Source organism: Phoca vitulina, unplaced genomic scaffold, assembly GCF_004348235.1.
Source record: "Phoca vitulina isolate PV1807 unplaced genomic scaffold, GSC_HSeal_1.0 scaffold4, whole genome shotgun sequence".
In the NCBI taxonomy this organism is placed as follows: domain Eukaryota; kingdom Metazoa; phylum Chordata; class Mammalia; order Carnivora; family Phocidae; genus Phoca; species Phoca vitulina.
The window spans coordinates 44,916,599-44,943,192 of NW_022589707.1; the positions used below are offsets into that span (position 1 = coordinate 44,916,599).

At 40.6% G+C, this 26,594-nt stretch overlaps 1 pseudogene; it reads left to right on the forward strand.

The window, feature by feature from the left end:
- Nucleotides 1-1,764: 1,764 nt before the first annotated feature.
- On the forward strand, nt 1,765-2,150 carry LOC116630656 (annotated as a pseudogene).
- Nucleotides 2,151-26,594: the final 24,444 nt, after the last annotated feature.

Consider the following 26,594-nt stretch of genomic DNA (forward strand, 5'->3'; position numbering starts at 1 on the left):
AGACAGGAGAAGGTGACTGCTACACAAATGTAAAGATAGCAACGTGAGACTTCAAGAAACATGAAAAATCAAGGAAACATGACATCACTAAAGGATCACAATTTCTTTTTATTTTTAATTTTTTTAAAGATTACTTATTTATTTGAGAGAGAGAGAGTAAGCAGGGGGAGAGGCAGAGGGAGAGAATCCTAAGCAGACTCCAAGCTGAGCATGGAGCTTGATGCAGGGCTTGATCTCACAACCCCGAGACCATGACCGAGCCAAAATCAAGAGTTGGACACTCAATTGAATGAGTCACCCAGGCACAGCCCCCCATTTTTAAAAGTAGGCTCCATGCCCAGCATGGAGCCCAATGCAGGGCTCGAGCCCACAACCCTGAGATCGAGACCTGAGCTGAGATCAAGAGTTGGGCACTTAACCGACACAGCCACCCAAGCGCCCCTCACAACAATTTTTCAGTAATCAACCCCAAAGACATGAAGCTCTGTGATTTACCTGATAAAGAATTCAAAATAACTGTTTTAAGGAAGCTCAATGAGCCAACAGAAAACACAGGGACAATTCAATGAAATTAAGAAAACAGTACACGAACAAAATGAAAAGTGTACCAAACAGATAGAAATCATAAAAAAAGAACCAAACAGAAGTATTGGAGCTGAAGAATACAATGAATGGAGTGGGGAAAAAAAAATGCAACAGAGAACATCAACAACAGAATGGAGCAGAGGCTGCTGGGAAGATGGTGGAGTAGGAGGACGCTGGGCTTACCTTGGGCAGTGTGGCCACCTAGAGAATACCCACATCAGCATAAATAACCCAGAAAGCAACCCGAAGACTGGCAGAACAGACTCTGTACAGCTGGGTGTAGACAAGAGGCCACAGCACAGGGGATCTACCCCCTCCAATAATGCTCTTGGCAAGATCCCATCAAAACAGTGCCACAAGCCTGGCAGTGTGCAAGCAGCCCTGACAAGGGCCAGCACCAGTCCAAAGTGAGTCCTGCTCCAGGGAGAGGGAAGATAACTACACACCAGTCTGACTGCAACCCCAGCAGTGGGCGGGGGCAGGCAGCTGGTCTGACTGCAGACCCCACCCACCAATAAGGGCTTCTCAGGGCACAGCACAGGGAAAGTGCCCTGCAGTTTGGTGCTACTGCATCTCTGGCAAACACCTGGTCTGACTCAACTCAAGCCCAAGGCAGCCCCTGACTGGCCCTCTAACACTGCAGGCACCAGACTCTGCCCACAACAGGCAGAGAGCCACCGCAGGCTGGACTGAAGGCAAACACAGCTCCGCCACAGCGGCAGGACACCCCTGCAGCAACACACATAGGAGACACCCCTGAAGACCATCTTCTGGTGAAAAGGAGACATTGCACTGGGGGGCACTACAGGACCTCTTCTTCATAAAGCCACTACCTTCAAGTGTGGGAGACATAGCTGACTTTCCTAACACTTAGAAACAGACACGGCAATAGACAAAATGAGGAGACAGAGGAATATGTCCTAAATGAAAGAGCAGAACAAAATCATAGCAAGAGACCTAAACAAAATGGAGATAAGTAATATGTCTGATAGCAAATTTAAAGTAATGCTCATAAACATACTCACTAAAATTGAGAAAGGAGTGCAGGACCTCCATGAGACCCTCCACAAAAAGATAGGAGATCTAAAAAAGAACCAATTAGAGATCATGAACTCACTAAATGAAATTAAAAATAGACTGCCTGGAATAAATAACAAAAAAGAGGAAGAAGCAGACAACATGGCTGCTTCCGTGCTGGGCTCTCTGCTGCGGACTGTCTGGCAGGTGTTCCTTCATCACCTTCAGGCCAAGTTCAAGGTTATTAGGTAGACTGGAAAATGTTGCCTGATGTGAAGAGACGAAAAATGGCCTATGAATATGCATATGAGAGGCTACAGATCAATTTACTCAGGAAGAATACCATTTTGCCAAAAGATCTTCAGGCAGTGGCTGATGGAGAAATTGCTGCCCTTCCTTGGGATACCTGTCCTGTTAGAATCTGAAATCAGTGTGTTATGACGTCCTGTCCACGTGGTGTGAAGCGGCACTGGAGGCTTAGTTGTATTGTCTTCCGTCACTTAGCAGACCATGGGCAGCTGTCGGGGGTCCAGCGAGCAATATGGTGACCCACTCCGGAACCTACTGAGCAGGAAAACCAGTTCTGGCAAGAAGAGGCTTCTCTAATAGACGAAAACCTAGTTTTATAGGGGTCAGTATGGGAGTCTAGTCTACCTGATGCTGCCTGTAGTTAAATTACTTTTTAATTTTAAATTAAGAAATTTAGAAGTTTCATTCTGTCAGTGAATTCTGGCTATCTGTGAATTATCTCTTCTCTTGGACTTAAAAATGAACCATACTGGGGCGCCTGGGTGGCTCAGTTGTTCAGCGTCTGCCTTCGGCTCAGGTCATGATCCCAGGTCCTGGGATTGAGCCCTGCATTGGGCTCCCTGCTCCATGGGAAGCCTGCTTCTCCCTCTCACACTCCCCCTGCTGTGTTCCCTCCCTTGCTGTGTCTCTCTCCGTCAAATAAATATATAAAATCTTAAAAAAAAAAAAATGAACCATACTGTTTCCATACATAGTACAAGGAGTAGAGTAATAAAAAATATTCTGTGAAAATTAAAAAAAAAAAAAAAAGAGGAAACAGAAGAACGTATCAGTAACCTGGAGGACAGAGTAATGGAAAGTAATCAAGCTGAGCAGATGAGAGGCGGAAAAAATACACAAAATGAGAATAGACCCAGGGAACTCAGTGACATTGTCAAGCATAACAGTTGCATGATAGGGATCCCAGAAGGAGAAGAAAGAGAAAAGGGGGCAGAAGATTTATTTGAAGAAATAATAGCTGAAAACTTACTGAATCTGGGGAAGGAAAGAGAAATTCAGATCCAGGAGGCACAGAGAGCCCACCAACCCAAGGAGGTCTGCACCAAGACAGAAAGTAAATAAGATGGCCAAAAGTAGTGATAAAGAGAGAATTTTAAAAGCAGCAAGAAAAAGGAGAGCAATTATATACAAGGGAAACCCCCTAAAGCTATCAATGGATTTTTCAGCAGAAACTTTGTAGGCCAGAAGAAAGTGGCACAGTATATTCAAAGCACTAAAAGGGAAAAAAATCTGCAGCCAAGAATACTCTATCCAGTAAGGCTTTCATTCAGAATAGAAGGAGAGATAGAGTTTCCTAGAAAAACAAAAGTTAAAGTTATTCATGGCCAGAAGCAAAACCAAACATGTCCCCATCACACACAATTCCATTAACCTGTGGGTCTCAAATCCACAGTCCAGCCACCCTCCTGCCCAAGTCAGCATGCACTGCCTGCCACCTGCTCAATGCCAAGTCAACATGTCTTCACCTCAGATTGACAAGGACTAAAACTGACACTAGTCCCCTCAAATTCCAGCCCCTGTGCTCAAGTTTATTCACAAAAGTGGGCATAATTATAACAGCAGAATGAAGCAACCCAAATAGTGACACTAATGCTGTGGAATATATACTGGATAAAAGAAGTGTGCTAGGCTGAGAACATCTCAACAAGCACATCAAAGAACAATACAAACAGCATGATTCTTGTTTACTAAAAGAAACAAACCTGGAAAAATAAAACAAGATGAAATCAGAGAGGGAAACAAACCATAAGAGACTCTTAATCATAGGAAACAAACTGAGGGTTGCTGGAGGGGCGTGGGGTAGGTGGATGGGATAACTGGATGATGGGCATTAAGGAGGGCACATGATGTACTGAGCACTAGGTGTTATATGCAACTGATGAATCACTGAACTCTACGTCTGAAACTAGTAATACACTAGATGTTAATTAATTGAATTTAAATTAATAAAAAGACCCCCCCCCAAAAAAAACAACAGAATGGATCAAGCAGAAGAAAGAATCTATGAAGCAGAAGACAAGACGTTTGAAATTATCCAGTCCGAGGAGAACAAAGAAAAAAGAATGAAAAAGATTGAAGAAAGCCTACACAAACTATAAGATACCATCAAAAGAAGTGGCCTGCGAGTTACTGAAGGCACAGAAGGAGAAGAGAAGGAGAAGAGAGGGAGAAGGGGGCAGAAGTCTTATTTAAAGAAATAATGGCCAAGAACTTCTCAAATCTGGGGTGAGATTTGGCCATCCAAGTTCATGAAGCTTATAGGTCTCCCTAAGAATTCAATTAAAAAAGATCTCCAAGACACAGTGTAATAAAACTGTCAAAAATTGAAGACAAAGAAAATAGCTTAAAAGTGGCAGGAAAAAAAGAAGCTTGTCTCTTACAAGGGAACCCCCATAAGTTGATCAGCCAATTTCTCAACAGAAATCTTAGAATAGCAAGTGGGATGATACATTCAAAGAGCTGAAAGAAAAAAACAACTGCCATCCAAGAATACTTTATCCAGCAAAGTCATCCTTTAGAAATGAAGGAGATAAAGACTTTCCCAGACAAACAAAAACAGGGAGTTCATCATTACTAGACCTGCCTTGCAAGAAATGCTGCAAGGAATTTTTTCAAGATGAAATGAAAGGATGCTATTTGGTAACATATGAAAATATACAACACACAGGTAAAGTTAAGTATGTAGTCAAAGTTCAGAATATTCTAATAGGATAATATAGTGATGTGTTTACCACTTAACCTTAGTAAAAAAGTAAAGGATAAAAGTATTAAAAATAACTATAGCTACAATATTTTGTTAATGAATAAACAATATAAAAGGGGGAAATATGTGACATCAAAAACATAAAAGGGTAAAAGATAGAGTTTTGGTATGCAATTAGAGTTAAGTTGTTATCAATATAAAGTATACTATAAATATACCATGTTTTATATAGACTCATGGTAACCACAATGCAGAAACCTACAGTAGATACACAAAAGACAGAGAGGGAGTCAAAGCATACCACTATGGAGAATTATTAATTCACAAAGGAAGAAAGTGAGAGAAGAAGAAAAGAACAAGAGAATTACAGGGGCACCTGGGCAGCTCGGTTGGTTGTGCGTCTAACTTTTGATTTTGGCTCGGGGTGTGATCATGGAATCACGGGATTGAGTCCCACATCGGGCTCCGAGCTCTACTTGGGATTCTCTCTCCCTCTCCCTCTGCCCCTCCCCCGCTCTCTCTCTCAAGTGAATAAATAAATCTTAAAAAAAAAAAGAATAAGAGAACTATAAAAGAGCCAGACAAAATGAGTAAAATGGCATTAGTAAGTCTTCTGTATCAATAATTACTCTAAATTTAAGTAGACTAAATTATCTAATCAAAAGGCATAGAGTGGCTGAATGGATAAAAAAGCAAGACCCAACAATATACTGCCTACAAGAGGCTCACTTCATCTTTAAGGACACACATAAGCTCAAAGGAAAGGGTTACAAAAAAAAATATTCTGTGCAGGTGGAAGCCAAAAGAATGCAGGGATAGCTGTACTTATACCAGACAAAATAGATTTTAACTCAAAAGCTATGACAAGGGACAAAGAAGGTCATTATATAATGATAAAGTAGAAAATTAATCCAGACGATATAATGATTGTAAATACACATGCACTTAACATTAGAGCACCTAATATATTAAGCAAATACTAACAGATCTGAAGGGAAAAATAGACAATACAATGATAGTAGGGGACTTCAATACCCTACTTTCAACAACAGCTAGACCATCAAAAAAAAATGTTGAACTTAAACTATACTTTAGACCAAACAGACAAATAGACCTTACAACATATACAGCATACACAGAACATTCCATCCAGCAACAGCAGAATACACATTCTTTTCGAGCACACACAGAACGTTCTCCAGGATAGATCATATGGTAGGTCACAAAATAAGTCTTAGCAAATTTAAGAAGATTGAAATCATGCCAAGTATCTTTTTTGACCACAGTGATATGAAACTAGAAATAAATACCAAGAGAAAAATTGTAAAATTCACAAGTACACAAACAAATGGAAAGATAGCCCACATTCATGGATTAGAAAAATTAATATTGTTAAAGGTCCCTACTACCCAAAGCCATCTATAGATTCAAGGCAATCCTTATCAAAATTCCAATGGCATTTTTCATAGAAATGGAAAAAAAGAATCCTGAAATTTTTGTGGAGCCACAAAAGACCCTGAATAACCAAAGCAATGTTGAGAAAGAAGAACAAAACTGGAGGCACCACACTTCCCAATTTTAACTATCCTACAAAGCTATAATAGTCAAAACAGTATGGTACTGGCATAAAATAGGCACATCTACCAATGGAATAGAATTGAGAGTCCGAAAATAAACCCTCACCTGTAAGGGTAACTAATAGTTGACAAAGGAGCCAAGAAAACTCAATGGGGAAAAGATAGGCTCTATAATAAATGGCTTGGAAAAACTGGACAATCCCATGCAAAAGAATGAAATTGGACCCCTAAATTACACCACTTATAAGAATTAACTCAAGATGGATTAGGTAATTAAACATAAGAGTAGAAACTATAAAATTCCTAGAAGAAAACATAGGTCAAAGACTCCATGACATTGGTCTTGACAATGACTTTTTTGGATATAATATCAAAAGAACAAGCAACCAAGGCAAATATAAGTGGGACTACATAAAAATAAAATGCTTCAGCACAGCAAAAGAATCAACAAAATAAAAAGGCAATCTATGGAATGGGAGAAAATATTTGCAAACAAACTGGCTTATAAGGGGTTAATAATCAAACTATATAAGGAACTCATACAACTCAATAGCAAAAAACAATCTGATTTTTAAATGGGTAGAGGACCCAAATGGACATTTTTCCAAAGAAGACATAGACATGGCTAATAGGTACATTAAAATGTGCTCAACAAAACATTAGGAAAATGCAAATCAAAACCACAATGAAGGATCACATCACACCTTTTGGAATGGATATCGTCAAAAAGACAAGAGATAACAAGTGGTAAGGATGTGAGAAAAAGGAATCCTTTTGCACTATTGATGAGAATGTACAGCAACAAGAGAAAACAGTATGGAGGTTCCTCAGAAAGTTAAAAATAGAACTACCATATGATCCAGCAATCCCACTTCTGCATATATATCCAAAGGAAATGAATCAAGATTTCAAAGAGACATCTGTACTCCCACATTCATTGCAGCATTAATCACAATAGCCAAGATATGGAAACAACTTAAGTGTTCATAATGTGATATATATTATTATTACAAATATTATTACATATAAATTAACAAATTGTATACCTTATGTGCAACTTATTGTACGCCCATTATACCTCAGTGAAGTTGTTTTTTTAAAAAAAGCAGCTATGAGGTCATGGAGATTTTATATACATGTGAGCAAAAACACTTTGTTATTTGAACTGCTCAGTACTTTTAAAAAAGCATCCAAAGATTTTTTTTCCCTTTTGTGGTGGGCATCTGCTTTGCCTGGTATTTTATTTTTCAACTTAAAATCACATTCATTTTTTTAAAAATTTAAACCAATCAATTAACATATAGTGTATTATTAGTTTCAGAGGTAGAGTTCAGTGATTTATCTGTTGCATGTAACACCCAGTGCTCAGTATGTCATGTGCCCTCCTTAATGCCCATCACCCAGTTACCCCATCCCCTACCCACCTCCCCTCCAGCAACCCTCAGTTTGTTTCCTATAGTTAAGGGTCTCTTATGGTTTATCTCCCTCTCTGATTTCATCTTATTTTATTTTTCCTTCCCTTCCCCTATGTTCTTTAATTATACATATGAGTGAAATCATATATTTGTCTTTCTCTGACTGATTTATTTAGCTTAGCATAATACCTTCTAGTTCCACCCACATCATTGCAAATGACAAGATTTCATTCTTTTCGATGGCTGGGTAATATTCCTCTGTGTGTGTGTGTGTGTGTGTGTGTGTGTGTGTGTGTGTATAACATCTTCTTTACCCATTCATCTGTCGATGGACATCTGGGCGCTTTCTATTTTTTGGCTATTGTGGACATTGCTGCTATAAAAAAAAGCATCTAAAGATTTAATAGGCTTACATATTACAGCTTGTTTACAAGATAATTTCTCAAATATAACATTATTGAGTGCATACTTGTGTCAAGAACCATACCACTATCTCCCCATTTTACAGATAAGAAGACAAGGCTTAGGAAAGTCAAGAAACAGCTAGTAAACAGCAATGTCAAGATAGGAAATTAAATCTGCCCAACGCTAGGGTTCAGGTACTTAACAACCATGCTATCCACCTTTCTGAATTAAATTTATTATTGAAATTTTTATACTGTATGGAAGATAATCAAGAAATGAATGAATGTTTATCTCACATTTTCTGTGTGAGAAATACTGTAGCAGAAGTCAAAGAAATATAACATGGTTCTGGGCTCCTTCCACCTCCCCCAAAAGCTTAGATTGTATTAGGATTACAAGACACCTGAAAGCGTCAAAGGCATCATGGTAGCAAGTGAAAAGAGTCAGGTGAAAGGTTTGTAAGAATGTCTTTTCATCGGGGCGCCTGGGTGGCTCAGTCGGTTAGGCGTCTGCCTTCGGCTCAGGTCATGATCCCAGGGTCCTGGGATCGAGCTCCCACATTGGGCTCCCTGCTCGGCGGGGAGCCTGCTTCTCCTTCTCTCTCTGCCTGCCACTCTGCCTACTTGTGTTCTCTCTCTCTGTCAAATAAATAAATAAAATCTTAAAAAAAAATTATAAAAAAAAATTATAAAAAGAATGTCTTTTCATCTATCCAGATCTTCTGCTGCTCTCAGGAGAGAGTGAATAAATGAACATTTAGAAAAAAACAATTAATTTTGTTGGACCCATACTGTTTTCTTATCTTTTCTAAATGTCAGAAGACCTCCTTTGATCCCTTTGTGAAGAAACCTGATGAATGGAGGGATCATTCACCTAGAGAGAAGAGTCCCAAGTGGACAGAGGAAACTGGTAACAAGCTTGTAGACCTTGGGATCACCTTTTTAAAAAGAGCTTTAGATCTGAATTATGACAGTGCAAGCTTAGGTTTTGGGGAAACCTTTACCAATATGACAGGCAAAAAAAAAGTTTTTTCAGTGTTATTTAAAAAATTTCTAATGAGATTGAACATCTTTTCATATGTTTCTTGGCCATTTGTGTTTTTTCTGTCGTGAATTGCCTATTTATGTCCTTTGTTCATTTTTGTTTTTTGATTTTGTAAGCATTTTCTGCTAAGGTGGGTTTTAGGCAAATTGAGTTTGAGATAATGTAAGTCATTGAAGACGCATGATGAAGTCTCCAAGAAAAGCATACAAATGAGCAAAAGTAGATTACTGATTCATATAGCTCAAAGAGAAAAAGCATCCTGCAGAGGCAAAAGAGAAGTATTCAGAGTGACCTGGAAAAACATGTCCTTATATGATCCTTACCAGTCACACTTCCTTTTACAATACAATTTAGTGTGGCATGCATGACTGCAGGAAGTCCAGTCTTTTTTGAGTCTTCTTTCTCAACTATATTCAAGAAGCCCCAGGGTAGCTGATTCATGTCCAGATGTTTGTCATTCTAAGTATTATTTTTTTCTTAGCAAACCCAAAAGTCAGTGCGCCCTCTTGAGGCTAGAGGATTGCACAGAGCTGCCCTGATGCTCTAACTCCGGAACGTGCTGCTGTTACAGGGTCGGCTAAGATGCCCGGTCTACTGCTTTCTGAAATCAGAGCAGTCTGAAGACATGCCCTGACTAGGCCATGTTCCTGTTGCCCAGTGACCATCTGCATCGTCACTACTGTTGCTGGAGCCGAACCTCGGGATTGCTGTCTGCTGACCCTGGCCGAGCCAAACAGCTGTGTCTCAAGCTGTGGCTCTAATTATGCCACCAAGGATATTGTAGATCTTAGCCGAGACCATGGTTGTTCCTCACTGTACAGGGGAGGAGTGCACAATTCATTGTCAAATGGGATCTATACCAAATATAGCCCCGCCTTACCACCTCCAAATGCTTATGGTACACACAGGCCCGAGTCGGCCTCCAGCTGGCTGTGTTGGGGGCACATTCACGAATGAATCCAGATTTGGGATTGACTTTTCCCAGCTCATCTCTTCATCTATCTTTCTTTCCCCATCCTCACGGTAAGTTATCTCCTAGGGGTCTTGTTGCTTTTTCCTGTTGCCTAATTTGGGTTGGGCTGTCCAAGTCCATCAAATGATTTTGATTCTTTTGAACTTGAGAGGAAAAGAAACAAGCTCTCACTTCCATTCCTCCCAAAAGTACTTCATGTGTTGAGGGCTCTGACCAACACATCCTCTTTCCCAGCAGCATCTCCGTTTTTCAACAGTAATGAATACTTCTGGCGGTGGGAGGGTACTATTGAAGTGTCCTGTGGCATTACAAAACACCTTCTCTCACTATTAACCAGGCAAAGTTAACCTGCAATGTTGAATTCCCAACAAAGGTGGGCTGTCTATGATGTTAATGAAGCTTGAGGGTTACTTGCCCGGACTCCTTCCAGGTGACAGGAAATTTAGTGTGTATTTAAAAAATTTTCAGAAGCATGTGTTTCTTTGACGCACTTGACCTGAGTTCTGAGACACAATTAAATGCCTTGGGCTGAAATCCTTTCATAGAAGGATCATCATGTTGTCTTCTTAACTAAAACAACCTTTCAATTACAAGCTACAGTTACAGTGAATTAGAGTGTGACCCACAGGCAAAACAATTAAGCAATTATAAGAAGTGTACCAATCTCCTTGGGTTTCCTCTGTGTTCCAAATCATTTCTTGAGTGTATTTGAGGTATTTTCTTTCATCCCCACGTCTTACCCTTACCATGTAATCACATGCTCTTATATTTTTGTAAAAATTGCAAAAGTAAGATATTTTTGTATTGTTTTCCTTAAAGAAGTTTTCTCCCCCCAATTAGATGACCATTAGGCTCTCCAAAACCTGGATCCAACCCTGATCTCAGGCAGAAACTTTTTGTCACTTAACTTTAGGAAGCAAAGTGGCATAATAGCATCAAGCTAATCTGATTCCATCCCAGCTTCCACTTCTTGCTAGCTGTGTAATCCTAGGCATGTTACTTAACCTCCCTGAACCTGAGGTTCTTCAGCTAGAAGGTGGGGATGATCATCCACGTCTTGCAGGATTGTTGTGGGAATTAGAGCACCGAGTATGGTGTTGGAACATAGTAAGTAATCAAAAGCATTGTGTGTTATTATTACTTTGTCAACTGCAAAAAGATCTTTGCTTTGGAGGAGTGGGTACTTATTTCCCACATTTCTTACATATCTATTTAGTCTCTCTTCTTGCCAAGACCTGATCAAAAAGAGCCTTGAACATGAAAGAACAAGCCAGAAGAATGGGGCTCTGCTCTGAACTTTTAACTGAGTAATCCAATTGCCAAGCATTATTTTCTTTTTTCATATCTCAAATTTGAGGTTTTCTGGGTGGCTAGATTGTCTTGACTTTCCTGATGTTATATTACAAAAAAAAAATTCATATCTGATGTAGAAGAAGTGTTAGGGTTTGAAGCCAAGAGCCAAGAAAGAATACTTGAGACCTCTTTGGTGCAAAAAGGTGGTTTTATTAAAGCATAGGGACAGGACCTGTGGGCAGAAAGAGCTGTACTGGGGTCATGAGGAGGGGCCATTATACACTTTCAAGTTGGGAGGGGGTTAGGGATAGCGTAAGTCTCTAAGGAATTTTGGAAGCAAGGTTCCCAGGACCTTGGGGGGGCTAGGTATTGTTGGGAAAAGGTCATTTATTACTGTCTAATAAAACCTTAGTCATGAGACCCTTCAGATGGATATCGGTGGGTCATATGCTTGGGGGATGATTGCCAACATATCTCTTGGGGGATAGAGATAAAGGAAGTTTCCAAGGGAATTTTTATACATTAAAGTAGACTTACAGGATCCTGGGGGATTGGGCTAAGATCGCCTTTTGCACTTAGTAAAGTATTAACATCGAGGCAGTTGAGTCCCAGAGAATTGTCACTCGGCCTGTTTCAAGGACTTGTCAATGGGCTGTAAGTAGTTAGGAAATTTAATAATTTTTCTTCACTTTTGTTTCCCACATCAATATCTAGGCAAGAAGGCTAAAAAATGTCTTTCAAAACCCATTTATTTTCGGTCTAAATCTCAAAGAGAAAATTTGATATTGAAAGTATAATTAAAGTCAAAGTTCTTTCAAATGTGATGGGAAATGGACAAGGTGGTGGTCTTCAGCCCATATGCCAATATGTTAATTCAAGTGGCCATGCCCCAGGAATATAGTGGTTCTTTTTTTTCCAACTGAAGTGCCAAACATATTTAGTCTTCCAAGCTATGTGAGGGGGGGAAAAAGTATAATTTAGTCACATCCTCACTTTAAAAAATATGAAATTTACACATAGGTGCTCTAGTAAAAAAGACATGGGGATGAAAGAAAATATCTCAAATACACTCAAGAAATGACTTGGAACACAGAGGAAACCCAAGGAGATTGGTACACTTCTTATAATTGCTTAATTGTTTTGCCTGTGGGTCACACTCTAATTCACTGTAACTGTAGCTTGTAATTGAAAGGTTGTTTTAGTTAAGAAGACAACATGATGATCCTTCTATGAAAGGATTTCAGCCCAAGGCATTTAATTGTGTCTCAGAACTCAGGTCAAGTGTGTGGAAGAAACACATGCTTCTGAATTCCTTACTCCCGAGCTTCAACATCTTTGTCTGGCTTATTTTGAAGATACATCTGCTGTCTCTTTCTCCCAGTGCACCCTCCCCTCCCCCACCCCCCAGGATAGTTGTTCTCCTGCACTTAGATTTATCTTCATTCTTCTTCGTATCCTCCTGTCTACCTCACAAACACAAAGGAGAGTGGCCCTGTAAAGTCAATTGGAATTCTGCCCCCAACTTCCTTCTCACTGGGGCCTTGTCGACCAGACTTTGAGGTAACCCTTTCCACCTTCTCTAGGCTTATTTTCTATCCTCTTCCTCTCCATACTTCATCTACCTTTCCCCACACTCCACAAGCTTTTCCAACAATAGGCACACAAATGGGAAAATGACAATGATTTTCTAAATCCCCAAATAGGTTGAATACAATCCCCAGGTATTGCATTGCTATACCAATATTCAAAGTCTGTTGGGAAAATCTTTCATTGTTGTGAGGAAATGGTTCAAAAAGACAGCCTCTTGACATGGCAAGATAGCAGAACATATTGAAAATACATAGGAGATCTGTCTGGAAACCAAATGATAAACCAAACTGCTAACAATGCTTAAATACAGGAGATGAGAGATAATTGAACAGAAATAAAAAAGGAAAAATATTCTCATAACTCCTCAATGTAGGCTCCTCTTATTTTAAGTTTTACCACTTCTTTTAGGAAAACAAATAAGTAATAACAGAAATAGCAAATACAAGGAAGTTAAAAATGTTGCAAAGTTCTTTCAGAAAAGGCCCCTGGGCCCATTTCTCTTGCCACAGAGCTTGGGTATTTTATTTTAATAGGACTTTGGTATTTTATTATAGTAAGATGGTTATACTGGTTATCTAAATAGTCCAGATCAAGTCCTTCATGGTGGCAGTCAGCTGATGAGATGCTGGGAAGGAGAGGTCCAGGGAGCTGCTGTGAGCAAAACCTTTATCTCTTTTGGGCACAACCACAAAGGCACCGATGCTCCCAAGAGAGCAGCACTCTGGGGTGACTGTTAAGATGGTTCCCTTCTTCGTAGACAGGCTAGGAGCTAAGAAGAAAATGACACAGGTCAAGTACCTGTGAACCTCTGTCAGTATTTTTTTTTAGAGGTTTATTTATTTTAGAGAGAGCGAGAGAGAGAGCGCGAGCGAGAGAGCAGGGGGGGCGGGGCAGAGGGAGATGGAGAAAGAGCATCTCAAGCAGACTCCCTGAGGAGCATGAAGCGTGATGTGGGGCTCTATCCCACATCCCTGAGATCATGACCTGAGCCAAAAGCAAGAATCAGAGGCTTTGGCTGAGCTACCCAGGAGCCCCTCTATCAGTCCTGGAAAAGCAGGTAAATACGTCAGATAATGTGTGGAACAATACAGAGCTTTAAAAGCAAAATTCTCGAACAGTTGCTTATCAGAATGTGTCTAATTTTATTTTAATTTTTTTAAAAGATTTTATTTATTTATTTATTTATTTATTTATTTAAGAGAGAGCACATGAGTGGAGAGAGGGGCAGAGGGAGAGGGAGAAGCAGACTCCCCACTGAGCAGGGAGCCCAATGTAGGGGCTCGATCCCAGGACCCTGGGATCATGACCTGAGCCGAAGGCAGACACTTAACCAACTGAGCCACCCAGGCGCCCCAGAATGTGTCTATTTTTAATTTAAATTCTTAATGAGGGAATCAGGAATTAGACAATTAGGCAAAAGAGCTGATTTCCATTAGTGCTTTCACACACACACACACATGTCTACACAGTTAGCAAAAGAAGGCATTACTAATTGAGACACAAAACTGGTTAACATTCTACAGGGCAATAAAACCATAACATCTTCAGGGTTAATTTCTCTAAAGGCTATAAAACATAACACCTTATCAAGTCCTTCGAGGGTAACCTTTCAAGGGCTGTAGCACTATTTGCCCTTTTATCCATTGTGAGTAGTTAGTCAAATATACTTTGAAAACAAAGTTACGGCCGTGATTGTATAGTGGTTAGTACTCTGCGTTGTGAAAACAAAGTTACAATGGCCACTAGAATCAGTTGAGGGTAAAGCAGGACTGCCTGATTTCACTCCACCTTCCCTCTGGAGAGTCTCCTTCTAGTATTATCTGTGAACGTTCTTGATATTTACCTCGTAAAGGAGCCAGTATTTTCCAATGCCAATGATGCAGTTTTGGAATGTTGGTGAGGTCCGGAGCTGATGGCCAAGAAAGAATTCTTGAGATGTCTTTGGCACAAGAAGGTGATTTTATGAAAGCCCGGGGACAGGACCCGTGGGCAGAAAGAGCTGCTGCACTGGGGTTGTGAGGAAGGGCTGATTATATACTTGGGAGTTGGGGGTGGGGGTAAGGAAAAAGGGAGGTGTTCAAAAGGACTTTCTTGGCTAAAGAAGATTCGCAGGATACTGGAGGCCTGGCTACTGCCCAGTTAAGGTTGTTTTTCTTCTAGTAAGACAGTAACACACAAAGACAGCTGGGAGCTTTCTGGAGGACTGTTAGACTCCTTCTATTACAAGTCCTTGTCAATAGGCTGCAGGTCGTAAAGAAACTTAACTTTGTTTACTTTCTTGATGCTTCTGTTTGCCACATCACTCATGAAGCGAGGGTGATGTTAGAGCTCCAGGAAATTGAGTTATGGGTCTCCGAAAGTTAGGTTATTGATAAGAATGCTTTTTCCTTGTAAGTCACTAAGACATTGGTAAACTGATGGATACTCCTGTCCTGCAGGACTGTGATCTCTATTAGTTAATCATTTGCTCTTTCCTTCCCTTAGCTTTAGGGCAGCCAGGGGTGCCTGAGGAAGGTCACACAGATCCCATCCGGGAGGTGGGGTGGGGGGTTTGCGGGGTGTCAGCTTGTACTTTGTCCTCAGCCTGCCTTCTGCTCCCTCATCATCATTTTTGCCCGACTTGTGTGTAAAGGGGGAATAAATAGGAGGAGCCATGTTTAGGGCTTTAACCCATGACTTTCAGTATTTGGAATGTGTGAAATCAGTTTTGGCTGCTCAGAAACCTCTTTTGCTCACCAGCTAATTCCTCACTGAGGTCTGTTTAGGCAAAATGACTGTTTCTTTTCTAGCTGTCTTTACTACTACAACTGCTTCTCTCCAGTTCAAGAGCCAGAGGACTGTTTGTAAAACCAGGACCAGACCAATGAATCCCCGGTGGCAGGGATTTATTTTTCCAACTTACCTTTTTTTTTTTTTTTAAATTATTTCTTTATTTGAGAGAGAGAGAGAGAAAGAGAGAGAGCATGAGCAGGGGGAAGGGGCAAAGGGAGAGGGAGAATCCCAAGCAGACTCCATGTTGAGTGCAGAGCTCGACTCAGGCCTGGATCCCACAGTCCTGATATCACCACGGAAGCCACCCAGGCACCCCCCTCCTTACCTCTGTATCCCTACTCCTAACGTAGGGTCTGGCACATAGTAGACATTCAGTAAATGAAGTAAGCATATACAAACTTAACTAGACTATGACTATGATCTGTCCATGAATTTTATCCAATACTGGAATGTGATGAAATGGATAAATTGAGTTTGTAAATTACCTGTTCAAATTTCAATATCTTTTCAGAAAGTAGGGCAGTCAGGTATCCATCCTATTAACATCACCCTCATTATGAAAAATCTTTTATACATTCATCCTCCTGCATTTGTAAGGCCAAATAACTCAAAATTTTGTCCTTATAAATGCTTTAGAAGAGACAGTAATTTAAATATGTTCCCAAATTTGGTTCATTTATGATTTTTAGAGGATAACTTCTCTTCCTTGGGGGCAATATTAACTTCTCGGTGATCAGGTATGAACGTAGCACTTTGTTGCTTCATACATGCTTGGCATTAACTGCTACTTGCTTCAGACAAGCAGGGAAGAAGCCCTTTTCAAGAGTGAAATATAATATAAATTGTAGACCCTATAGTATTGCCGCAAAGTTTGTAAAAATCATTTGAGTTCATTCTTTACCGGGTAATCTGTGACATAGTCTTAGGAAGAATCTTATTGTAACGCAACCGCATTTACCCAGTTTGTGTGTTTGCGCGCGCATACGCACACGTCCATGGGAGAGAGAGAGTGAGCATTTAAATGTTGAGTTTGATTGTTTTTGTTTGAGGAACAATCTAGATTTTTAGAGAAAGGTCAGCTAAGGTTATGTGAGCTCTGTGCTAAGGCAAAACCAATCCATGGTACCGGAGCCGTATCCTCTCTCCACCCTCTGGCCGCCTTCCAAGAGAACTGTGAGGATGCTGAGCCCTCTAACTCAGATGTGGCTGTATTTGATGCTTACATCCCACAATCTCACATTAGTCATGGCTCCTTGCCCTCTGGGTGGGGCAGGATGCAATTTGTTCTGATGAAATCTGCACCTAAGGGGAGGAAACTCAGTGGGGAATTAGCTGGTATGAGGAAAACTCTTTAGAATCAAGTGATACTTGATTTTCATAGGCAAGCTCAACCTCCCTTTCTCCACCCCCCATCCCCATCGGTGTAAAAAAAAATCACATTTCTGGTTTTAGAGACAGCTCTAGGGGTCTGCAAGCCACAGTTACAGTGTCCTCAGAGAACATTGACTTCTTTGTCATTGCTAAGGAAGAGGTTAAAATGCACATTATACTTCATCTAGTTTGGGGACCCAGTTTGAACCCAGAAGAATGGAGATTGAGACAGAATATTTGAGTTCTTGATCATGGCTCATATCTTGTCCTCATTTTGTCTCTGAAGCAATTTTCCCAAACCCTTTTCCCTTCTCTGGTTGTATGTAAATAACTATCCATGCAAGAGTAGAGCAGGGAAATAAATGACAATTAAAATGCAAATCTTTGTTTTGCAGCCATCCCCCAACCCCTTCCTCTTTGTATCTGGAAACCTATGTTTCTGTATTTTTCTATGGGTTTAGCATCTTTTCCTCAGCAGAAACATGGTAGAAAGTCTCAGAGGTCAGTAAAACTCTGGCCTATAAGAAAAGTAGGACATAGTAACTTAATATACTTGGGAAAATCAATATGAACTCAAGACTTTATTTTTTTTTTAAAGATTTTATTTATTTACTTGAGAGCGGTGGGGAGAGAGCGCAGAGGGAGACTAGTGAAAGGGAGAAGCAGACTCCCCCTGAGCCGAGAGCCCAATGCAGGACTCAATCCTAGGACCCCGAGATCATGACTTCAGCCAAAGGCAGATGCCTAACCGACTGAGCCACTCAGGTGCCCCGAACTCAAGACTTTAAAAAGCTGTGTATTTTCAGCTCTGCGACTTCTCAAATGCCCCAGCTGCGGTAGTGTTTGCTCACTCACCAACTCTCCTGGGTACAAATGCTCAGATTTGTGTCTTTGATACTTTCTCCACTAGAAGGAGCCTCGACCTTGGACTGCAGCAGTTTCCAAGATTAGAGACAGGAAAAAAATTTAAATGGGTCAGGAAATATCCTTCTATTGGCAGAAAACAAGGATTCTTTAAAAACACATTAGTGCCAGTGCTGAAAGGGCAAAGGAGCCAAATTAAAGGTGTTCCACTGATTAAATGTTGAAAAATTAAAAATGAAATGATTATTTTTATTAAGTTCGTAATAATACCCAAAAGAAGGTTAAAGTAAGTGTTAAAAAAGGTGAGTAAAAGAATGATGAAGATGAATAGATTTGTTCAATTTTTACTTTTTATTGAAATTAATTGGTAAAGACAGTTGGTAGTTTTTTTCTTTTCAATTTCTATGCCTTGCTAAAAGATAATTTTTAAAAGAGGGCATTATATCTATACAATTTTCTCATGTAGATATACATAAATCTACGAGAAAGAATTATTTAACTCATTAATTAATGCGAGAACCAGCCCTATGTTACCACTTGGTCAAAGGGGAATGCAAAGAACCACATATTACAGGCAATAAGGAAAGCTGAAATGAATTTACAGAGAGATGCATAATAGGTCTATTTCGAGGCAGTAGTAAATTGCCTTCAACTGTTAATTTGCATTTGCATGGACAGAAATTATTTGTACTATTATTAGTTCACTGCAATTTACAGAGTTGTAAAATAGTTTGTAGTGGAGGAAAAATATATTCTTCTGTCTTTCTAAGTTCTCGGCTGGGACCTCTGTAACAAAAGACATTGGCAAGAATTTGTTGACTATAAATTCTTTGTGACAAGAGAGACTTCATAAGAAAATGAAGGCCTGAAGAAATGGTTATACATGAGGGTTTTAGTGCTAGGTTTGATGAAGAGTGGAGAGCAGCAGAAAAACATGATAGGACAAAAAAAGAGTATGAGCTTAGTGTAGTAAACTGTGACAAACAGGAAGACTTGTTTGTTCAGATTCCTCTTGGAGTCTTGGAGATAAGGATGTTCTTTTCCTCAGTGTATGGGGGTGGGGAACAGCCTCTCACATGAAGATTTTATGACCTGCTTCAGGAGAAGGTCAGAAAGTCCTTCCTGCACACGCCATTTCTTAAATTCCTTCAGCTTAAAATATTCCTTATGTCAAGATGCCATATTTTGGGGTAGTGTGTCCTGAACCCCATCAAGTTCAAAGACAAGGAAACTTGGAAAAGTGTGCTAGACAGGACAGCCAACAATTTTTATTTTTTGCCTACTTCAAAGTCTTTCACAATTTTTCCAGAGAGTCTGTTTATAAAGTATACAAATGTCTTTTTTTCTATGTTGGCTGTTACCCTTAAACATAAAACTGCCAGTGATTTTCCAGGAAAAATGGGTTTATTTGGGAAAAGCAAAGAATTGTAGTCCAGGACAAGCAAGCTAGGGCAAGAACTATAGGCAGATCCGCCAAACAAAAAAGTATACTCTTTTATAGAAGAAAGAGGGAAGTTCAGAGGACTGTTATAAACAAAAAGTCCACTGGAATAAATTAGGAGTTTGAAGTATAGTGGCTTTTCATTGGCTGAGCTGTGACCGTCTCTTATTGGCTGGGCTATTGGGCTGAGGAGGAAAGCCTTTTCCCCTCCTGCTGGGATAGTAAAGTAGCATTGGCTTGTAAGGTACATCTCCTTCTGTTGGAGTTGCAATGGACTACTAGTGGTAGGGCATGAGAGCTCCCCTACGGAAGCTCCTCATTCTATTTTACTTTATTTTATTATTTTATTTTATTTTTTTGCTCCTGCTTCTATTTTAGTGAGGTTTCCCATTATTAATTTTCACATAGTATACAGGAAAGAATGTATGCAGGGAACATCAGAAGAGGTAGATATTGTTCCTAGAAAGAGAAAAACTGACCCAAAACAGCAGCTACATGAAGTAACAGAATAGAGATTTGACATTTTTCAGCACACACAATAGCCATGCAGGAAGATAACATATTCCAAGAAAATAAAGGAGCCAAATTATCCCAAAGAAGAGAATTAACTATGTAGGCTTAATCCCTCACCACCCAGGAGAAGACAACTCTACATCCTTGCTGTGCAAAGTATGGTTCAAGGGCCAATAGCAACAGCCCTACTTGCAAGCTTATTAGAAATGCAGAATCTCAGGTCCTACTCCAGACCTACTATACCGAAGTCTGTATTTTAACAAGATTCACAGGTGATCCACCATAAAGTTTGCAAAACCCTGATCTAGATATTATAATAAGATATTCATGAAACAGAAGTCTCCAATTACATCTTTAGGCCAGACTGTTTTATCATAGTGGTAAGACTATTGGTTAGAGATACTGCCAGCGCAGAAAACATGAAAGAATGTAGAGAGAAACTATGAATCAAAAAATTAAAGTCCATAGGTAAAGCATTTAACTGAAAGTAAAAGTGAGTTTTAACCGTAAATAGTCGCTGGCTTAATGATAGTTTGACTTACAATTTTTTTGACTTCACAATGGTGTAATAGTGATATGCATTCAGTAAAAACTGTACTTCAGATTTTGAATTTTGATCTTTTCCTTGGCCAGCAATGCTGCTTGATACTCTCTTGTGATGCTGGACAGTGGGAGCTCCCAGCAGCTCCCGGTCAGCCACCCAATCACAAAGGACAACAGCTGATCCACTTAGAACCATTCATACAGCCATTCTGTTTTTCATTTTCAGTACAGTTGTCGATACATTACATGAGACATGCAACACTTTATTATAAAATAGGCTCTGCATTGGATGATTTTGCCCAACCTTAGGCTAATGGAAGTGTTCTGAGTGTTACAGGATTTCTCAGCCTTTAGTGTCCGCGGTTCTTGGTCACACCACTTCAATGAATGAAGAGGTAGACCAGACGAAGAGTGGTGGGCAGCAAAGTTTATTGAGCAGTGGTACAAAGCTCCTGGAGAGGGAGGGGACCCGAGAGGGCTGCCGTTGGAGTCTCTAAGTTTAGGGGTTTTTTATGAGCTCCTTTGTGGGACTATCTTAAGCAGTCAGGTTGTGCTGAGTCGGGCCAAGCAGGGCTTAGGTCACGTATCTGTCTACCTATTAGGTTAATGTCTTTGTGCTGATGTCTTTTTTGCTAACATCTGGGGGCTGATATCTTAATTGCCCCTTTCCCCTGATAGGGACAAATGCCTTGTGGTTAACTGTCTTATTTTTGGACGTTTTGCCGAAGTCATTTCTGCAAAGGCTGCAAAACAGAATGCTAGTGCGGTCCTGTCTATGCTGCAAAACAGGATGTCGCTGCTGTTTTATCTTAGCTGTTCTGACTCCGTATTTTCTTGTTGGGGACCCTGGCCCTGATTACCTAACTGTCCAACTAACTCCTAATATGAGTACGATTATTTTTTTAAAAAGATTTATTTCTTTATTTGAGAGAGAGACCACCAGTGGGAGGGGCAGAGGGAAAGAGAATCTGAAGCCGACTCCACGCTGAGCACCGAGCCTAATGCCAGCTTGATCTCAGGACCCCAAGACCACAATCTTGAAATCACAACCTGAGATCACGACCTGAGCTGAAACCAAGAGTCAGATGCTTAAACGACTGTGCCATATAGGAGCCCCTGTTCTGAGTACGTTTATAGTAGGCTAGGCTAAGCTCTGATGTTTGGTAGGTTAGGTGTATTAAATGCATTTTTGATTTATGCTATTTTGAGATGTAACCCCATCATAAGTTGAAGAAGACCTGTATAATAGAGGTTTAATTTAATAACTAGTCGTTTGGGATAGAATCATTTGGACTGTGATCAGAGTCCAAATCCAGTTGAGAAGCAATCACTTGACTACCCAAACCCGGCAGTGCTGGTAATCAATATAATACTGTGCGTGTGTTTTGTTTCTAAGTTGTTTAAAACATTTATAAGAACTTGAGATGTTAAAATTGTGATTTTAAGTAATTATTTAGAGAGTATAATTAAATAAGTTTATAATCAATGTTTGGATATCTGGGAAATTTTAACTTCTTACATCTGTCATTTGGTTTAGCAGTTTTATGAATGGTGTGTAAATGTTTAGGATGATGTTAGTCACTTAGTATTTAAAGAAATGCTAAGGGGCACCTGGGTATCTCAGTCAGTTAAGTGTGTGCCTTCGGCTCAAGTCATGATCTTAGGGTCTTGGGATGTAGCCCCGTGTTGGGCTCCCCGCTCAGCAGGGAGTCTGCTTCTCCCTCTCCCTCTGCCCCTCCCTTCTGCTTGTGCTCTCTCTCTGTCAAATAAATAAATAAAATCTTTAAAATCTTAAAATCTTTAAAACAAAATAAATAAATGCTAATTGCTTAATGCATCAGTCAGTTTTCTCCTGCAATACTGATGTATAAAATGTAACTCCCCAATCACTTACTTTCATCTTCATGGCCTTCAGGCAGGCTGTGTGGCTCTCCTTCAGATTGTGAGTTGAGTTTAGGCATGTTCCATGTGTTTGTATTGTGGAACCAGTGGCTACTCAAGGCTTTTCTTAAGGCAGATGGCAGAAGTGCAAGAGAGGAGAGTGGAACATGTGACTACCTTAATTCCTTGGCTCAAAACTGACTGGCTCTCTTTTCTGTCCGCATTCCGTTGTCTGAAGCAAGTCACAGGGCCAAGGCCAGTCTCAAAGAGGTAGAGAAGAATGCTCTGCCTACAGTAAACTGTGGCAAAGGAGGGAGGGCAGGAAAATTCTGGGCAAATAATGTAATCACCCTTAATACATATATTAGATAAAAATATTGGATACTAACCAAAGCACAAATAGTAGTTATCATTTTCCATGCACAAAAGCCTCTCATAAATAAAAGACTTTATCTACAACAAAGTTCTGAGTAGTGAATGATTACTTATTTTTATGGGGTCAAATGCAATATGATGTGAACTTAACATTATTTGATCTTTTTGTTTTTGAAGCAGGATTGCAAAATTACTCCTGACATAGAAATTTAGAAGAGATTTAGTTTCTTTATTCTGTCTATAGCAATTTGGTCTTGTGGCCTGGTAGGTGGTGGGAAAGATAAAAACAAAACCAAACAAACTCAGTTTAATCTGGTTTAGCGTGTATTGTGAGCCAGTCATTTAAGCCACCTCATTAGGTGATTCTCAGATTCTCAGATTTCCCACATTTTTACTCCTCACTGCTCTCTTATCTGAGAGGACATAGGGCCCCTTCTCTGAAAGTATATGTGGAAGGAGTAGAGCTTACTGTATCCTTACAGTATGGGTAGGGAGAGGGGTCCCTAGGACCTTGTCCTGGTTCTTGATTGTGTACTGGTCAGTTCGTCCAAGTTTTGGCTAAAAACTTCAGTAGCTGCTAAAGTTGTCTATCTTTTCCTCGTTCAGTCAGGTCTCATTACTCTTCTCGTTGGCTTGGCCCCATTTCAGCTCTCTCTGGCTGTAGACCTTTCCAAGTCTCTCCCCATCCAGCCCCTGGCCAGACCGTCTGAATACTTCTACTATGGGACCATCTCTCCCACTGCCACAGCATGTCCCGAGGCAGGCTGCTGGCTCTCAGCTCTGTGTCCATGTCACCAAGGTAGGCTTTGGAGTATGAATTAGGTTCTCCCCTCCCACCTCCCCACTTCTCCCAGAGACCCCAGCACTCCAATTTCCTAATCACGCTGGGGGATTTCATATTGAGATGAAGTCAGTCAGTGTAGCTCCCCCAGAATCCCACACAGGTAAGAGGACCACCTTGGAGCATGCCTTTCTCACTGTCTACCTTTCCCTCCCTCTGACCCCTCTTTTCTTTCTCATGACCCCCTGGACTACAAGAGAAAGGTTTACTTCTATATCTACATCTCCTCTATCACATTCTTTTTCTACCACAGAGTAGGAAGTTTCTTGGCATAGTTTTACAGGCAAAAGAAGAAAAGCTCTATGATTTGGTTTGCCAAATCTAGTTTTTAACATGTTAAGTGGAGCCAAAGATGTAGAAAATCTCTTTCACCTCGACAGTTTCTCATTGCAAAATCCAAGTTTGCATGTCAGGAGCTGATGGTTACTTCTTTCATTCATAATTACCATCCTCCCCACAACAGGCACCCAGACGGATGCTTTTAGCTTGTTCAAGAGAAAGTCATGACTAGGAAAAGCAAAAGAGAAAAGCGCGTGGATGTTTCAAAGTTTTGCTGTTGCCCTGACACTTTGTATTTGTCAGGGCTCAAGTTGAATAATATTTCAGGAAATCAGATTTGTTTCCACTTTTAGATCTATTATCTTCTTAGGCAACACAGTAGAGAGGAATCTAGGGTATACATGACATGAGGGTTGATATTCACTTGTAAACAGTCATTAACTTTTTGTATGTGTGTAGTTTGGGGGTTGGGAGAACTATCTAATAGGAAAGAAAAATAAATTACTCATCTCAAAATTACCTGTCATTATAGGTTAGACAATAGGAATCCTTGTCATGTCTATCACTCGCCCTTAATCTCTGATCAAAAGAAGTCTCATTTCCATTGTCATGCTTACCTGTTCCCTCTCTCTGTGGCCAGACCCTGGCATATGCAGCTTTAGTACAATGAACTGCTCCTCTGTGGCATTAAGCACCTCAGAAAGAGATCCTACCTCTTCCCCTGGTTGATGGCCCCTGGGAAGACTGGGGACACTATTCTAGTAGGAGCCATACATCACAGAATTAATGCTATTCCTGCTCTTCAGAGCTTTTAAGAAATGGAAAACACTTCATACTTATCATTCATCTTCTCAAATCCTATCCAGAGTAGAGTTTTGTAGAATCTCCTAGAGGAGATTTCAGTACAATCCGCAACTCCACCAGGACTTGCTAAGATCTGGGAGATGAACTGATTTCTCCAATGAGAAGGAAACACCCCTTCTACTGCTTCTCTCCTATTACCGTGCTAGCACCAGGCTAACAGAGACACCTTGATAACAAGACACTTTGATAGCATCATGCCCTGCAGAGTGATACTCTGAGAGTTACAAGCTTCTTAGTAGAAGAGAGTATCTCTCTCAGATATCTCCCAGGGCCTTTAAAATCCTTTTAAAAACTCAGAATCATATTGGTATACACTTTATGGGAAAATCTGGACTCTGAGATTGATTATCCAGTCAAGAGGAGAGCTGCAACTATTTTAGAACCATTCTTGGACACAGGGAGAAACAGCATTCTCTACTGTATTACTACTCTCTGCAATAGGAACTCAGTTGGCATGAGCACGAGGCCAGTGAGGCTAAAGCTGTATGTTTGGATCTCCAGGGTACAGTTATCTTGACCCTACTTCATGGCCTTATATGAGCATCCCAACCCCAAGTTGCTCCTGGGCATGAGGAAAGCAAGCAAGTAATTGGAATGATGCCTCAAAGCTCAGGTCTTAACTAATCCCGTAGACAGATTCTTTCCTGTCCTATGAACCTAAGAGACCCTAATAGTAGCAGGGCCTAAGAGTCTCAGCAATTTCAGTTTTTTTTTTTTTGCTGTAAATTGTCAAATTCAACCACCATTTATAGCTCACCAAAGTTAGATATTTTGTTATATCTGGGAAGAGGTCCCTACTGGTCTTTGATTCCAGGCACTGAATTTAGGTAGATTCAAAGATGCCTGAAGCCCCAGGAAGAACCTCAAGAAGATTTAATATTTTTTTAATGTATAAAATAGTGATCTTCCTCAACTAGATGGGGGTGAGCAGCACCCCCCAGAAAGGGTATTTAAGAGTCTCTGAGAGAAGATATTAATTTTTAAAGATTATTTAATATTATAGTGTACTTTGGGAACTGGATAGTAAGTGAACCTTTCCTGTTATCTTGGAGTTTCAGCAGAAGCTTCCAAGGCCAAAAAGAATATGATACCAAGTGCTCACACGCCCTAAAGAAAAGGCTGGGCTACCTCCGGATGGCCTTATTCTGCTGCCATCAGCTCATGACCCACTCCCAGACTGTTTCAGAACATGAGAAGCATTCAAGTTTGAGGAGACTTGAAAAGAGGGGCAGGATGTTCTGCATTTCTTCTTCTTGCCTCCAAGAAAGGAGGATGCAGACGGGAGGGACTTAACCTTCGTCAGAAGCTATAGGTGAAATAGGCTTTGGGGGGGCATTTGTAGCACTTGGCAAGTTGGGGTTGGAGGGACACAAAGACTGACATTGGACTCACAGCTGAACAGTCTGAAGTGGAGAGGCTGCCCCTGAATCTGACAGGGTAACAAGTGCTTCAGTAGGTCAGTAATACAGGCGTATTTTCTCTGGGCCAGGGATGGACGCTGCAGATTAAACCAGGATGTGGGTTACACTTTTATCTTGAAATGGACTAAGCCCTAAAAGGCCTCCTGATAAGGGTGAGGCAACCACAGCAGGAAGAAGCTGCAGATGACTCTGGAAGTGGAGGCAGGTGGCCTGAGGAGGCATCAAGGGAAAGAGAGACCGCTGATCCCAGAAGGTAGGAAGGTGCAGGGAGGATAATGACTGCAGCTTCCCCAAAGAACCCAAAACGGTGTGCCAGAGAGAAGGAGCATGCATTCGGAAACTAGCACACCCAGATTATAACTCTATCGGTCAAGTGGGACCATTCCTGCCCCCTATCCTTCTCTGCACCCCCCGGCTCCATACCTGTACTGTACGGGGTGCTAAACCACAGCCAACAGATGTGGGAAAGGATAACGTCAGACAGAGAGAGGAAACTGAGGCAGCATCCCTGCAGGTC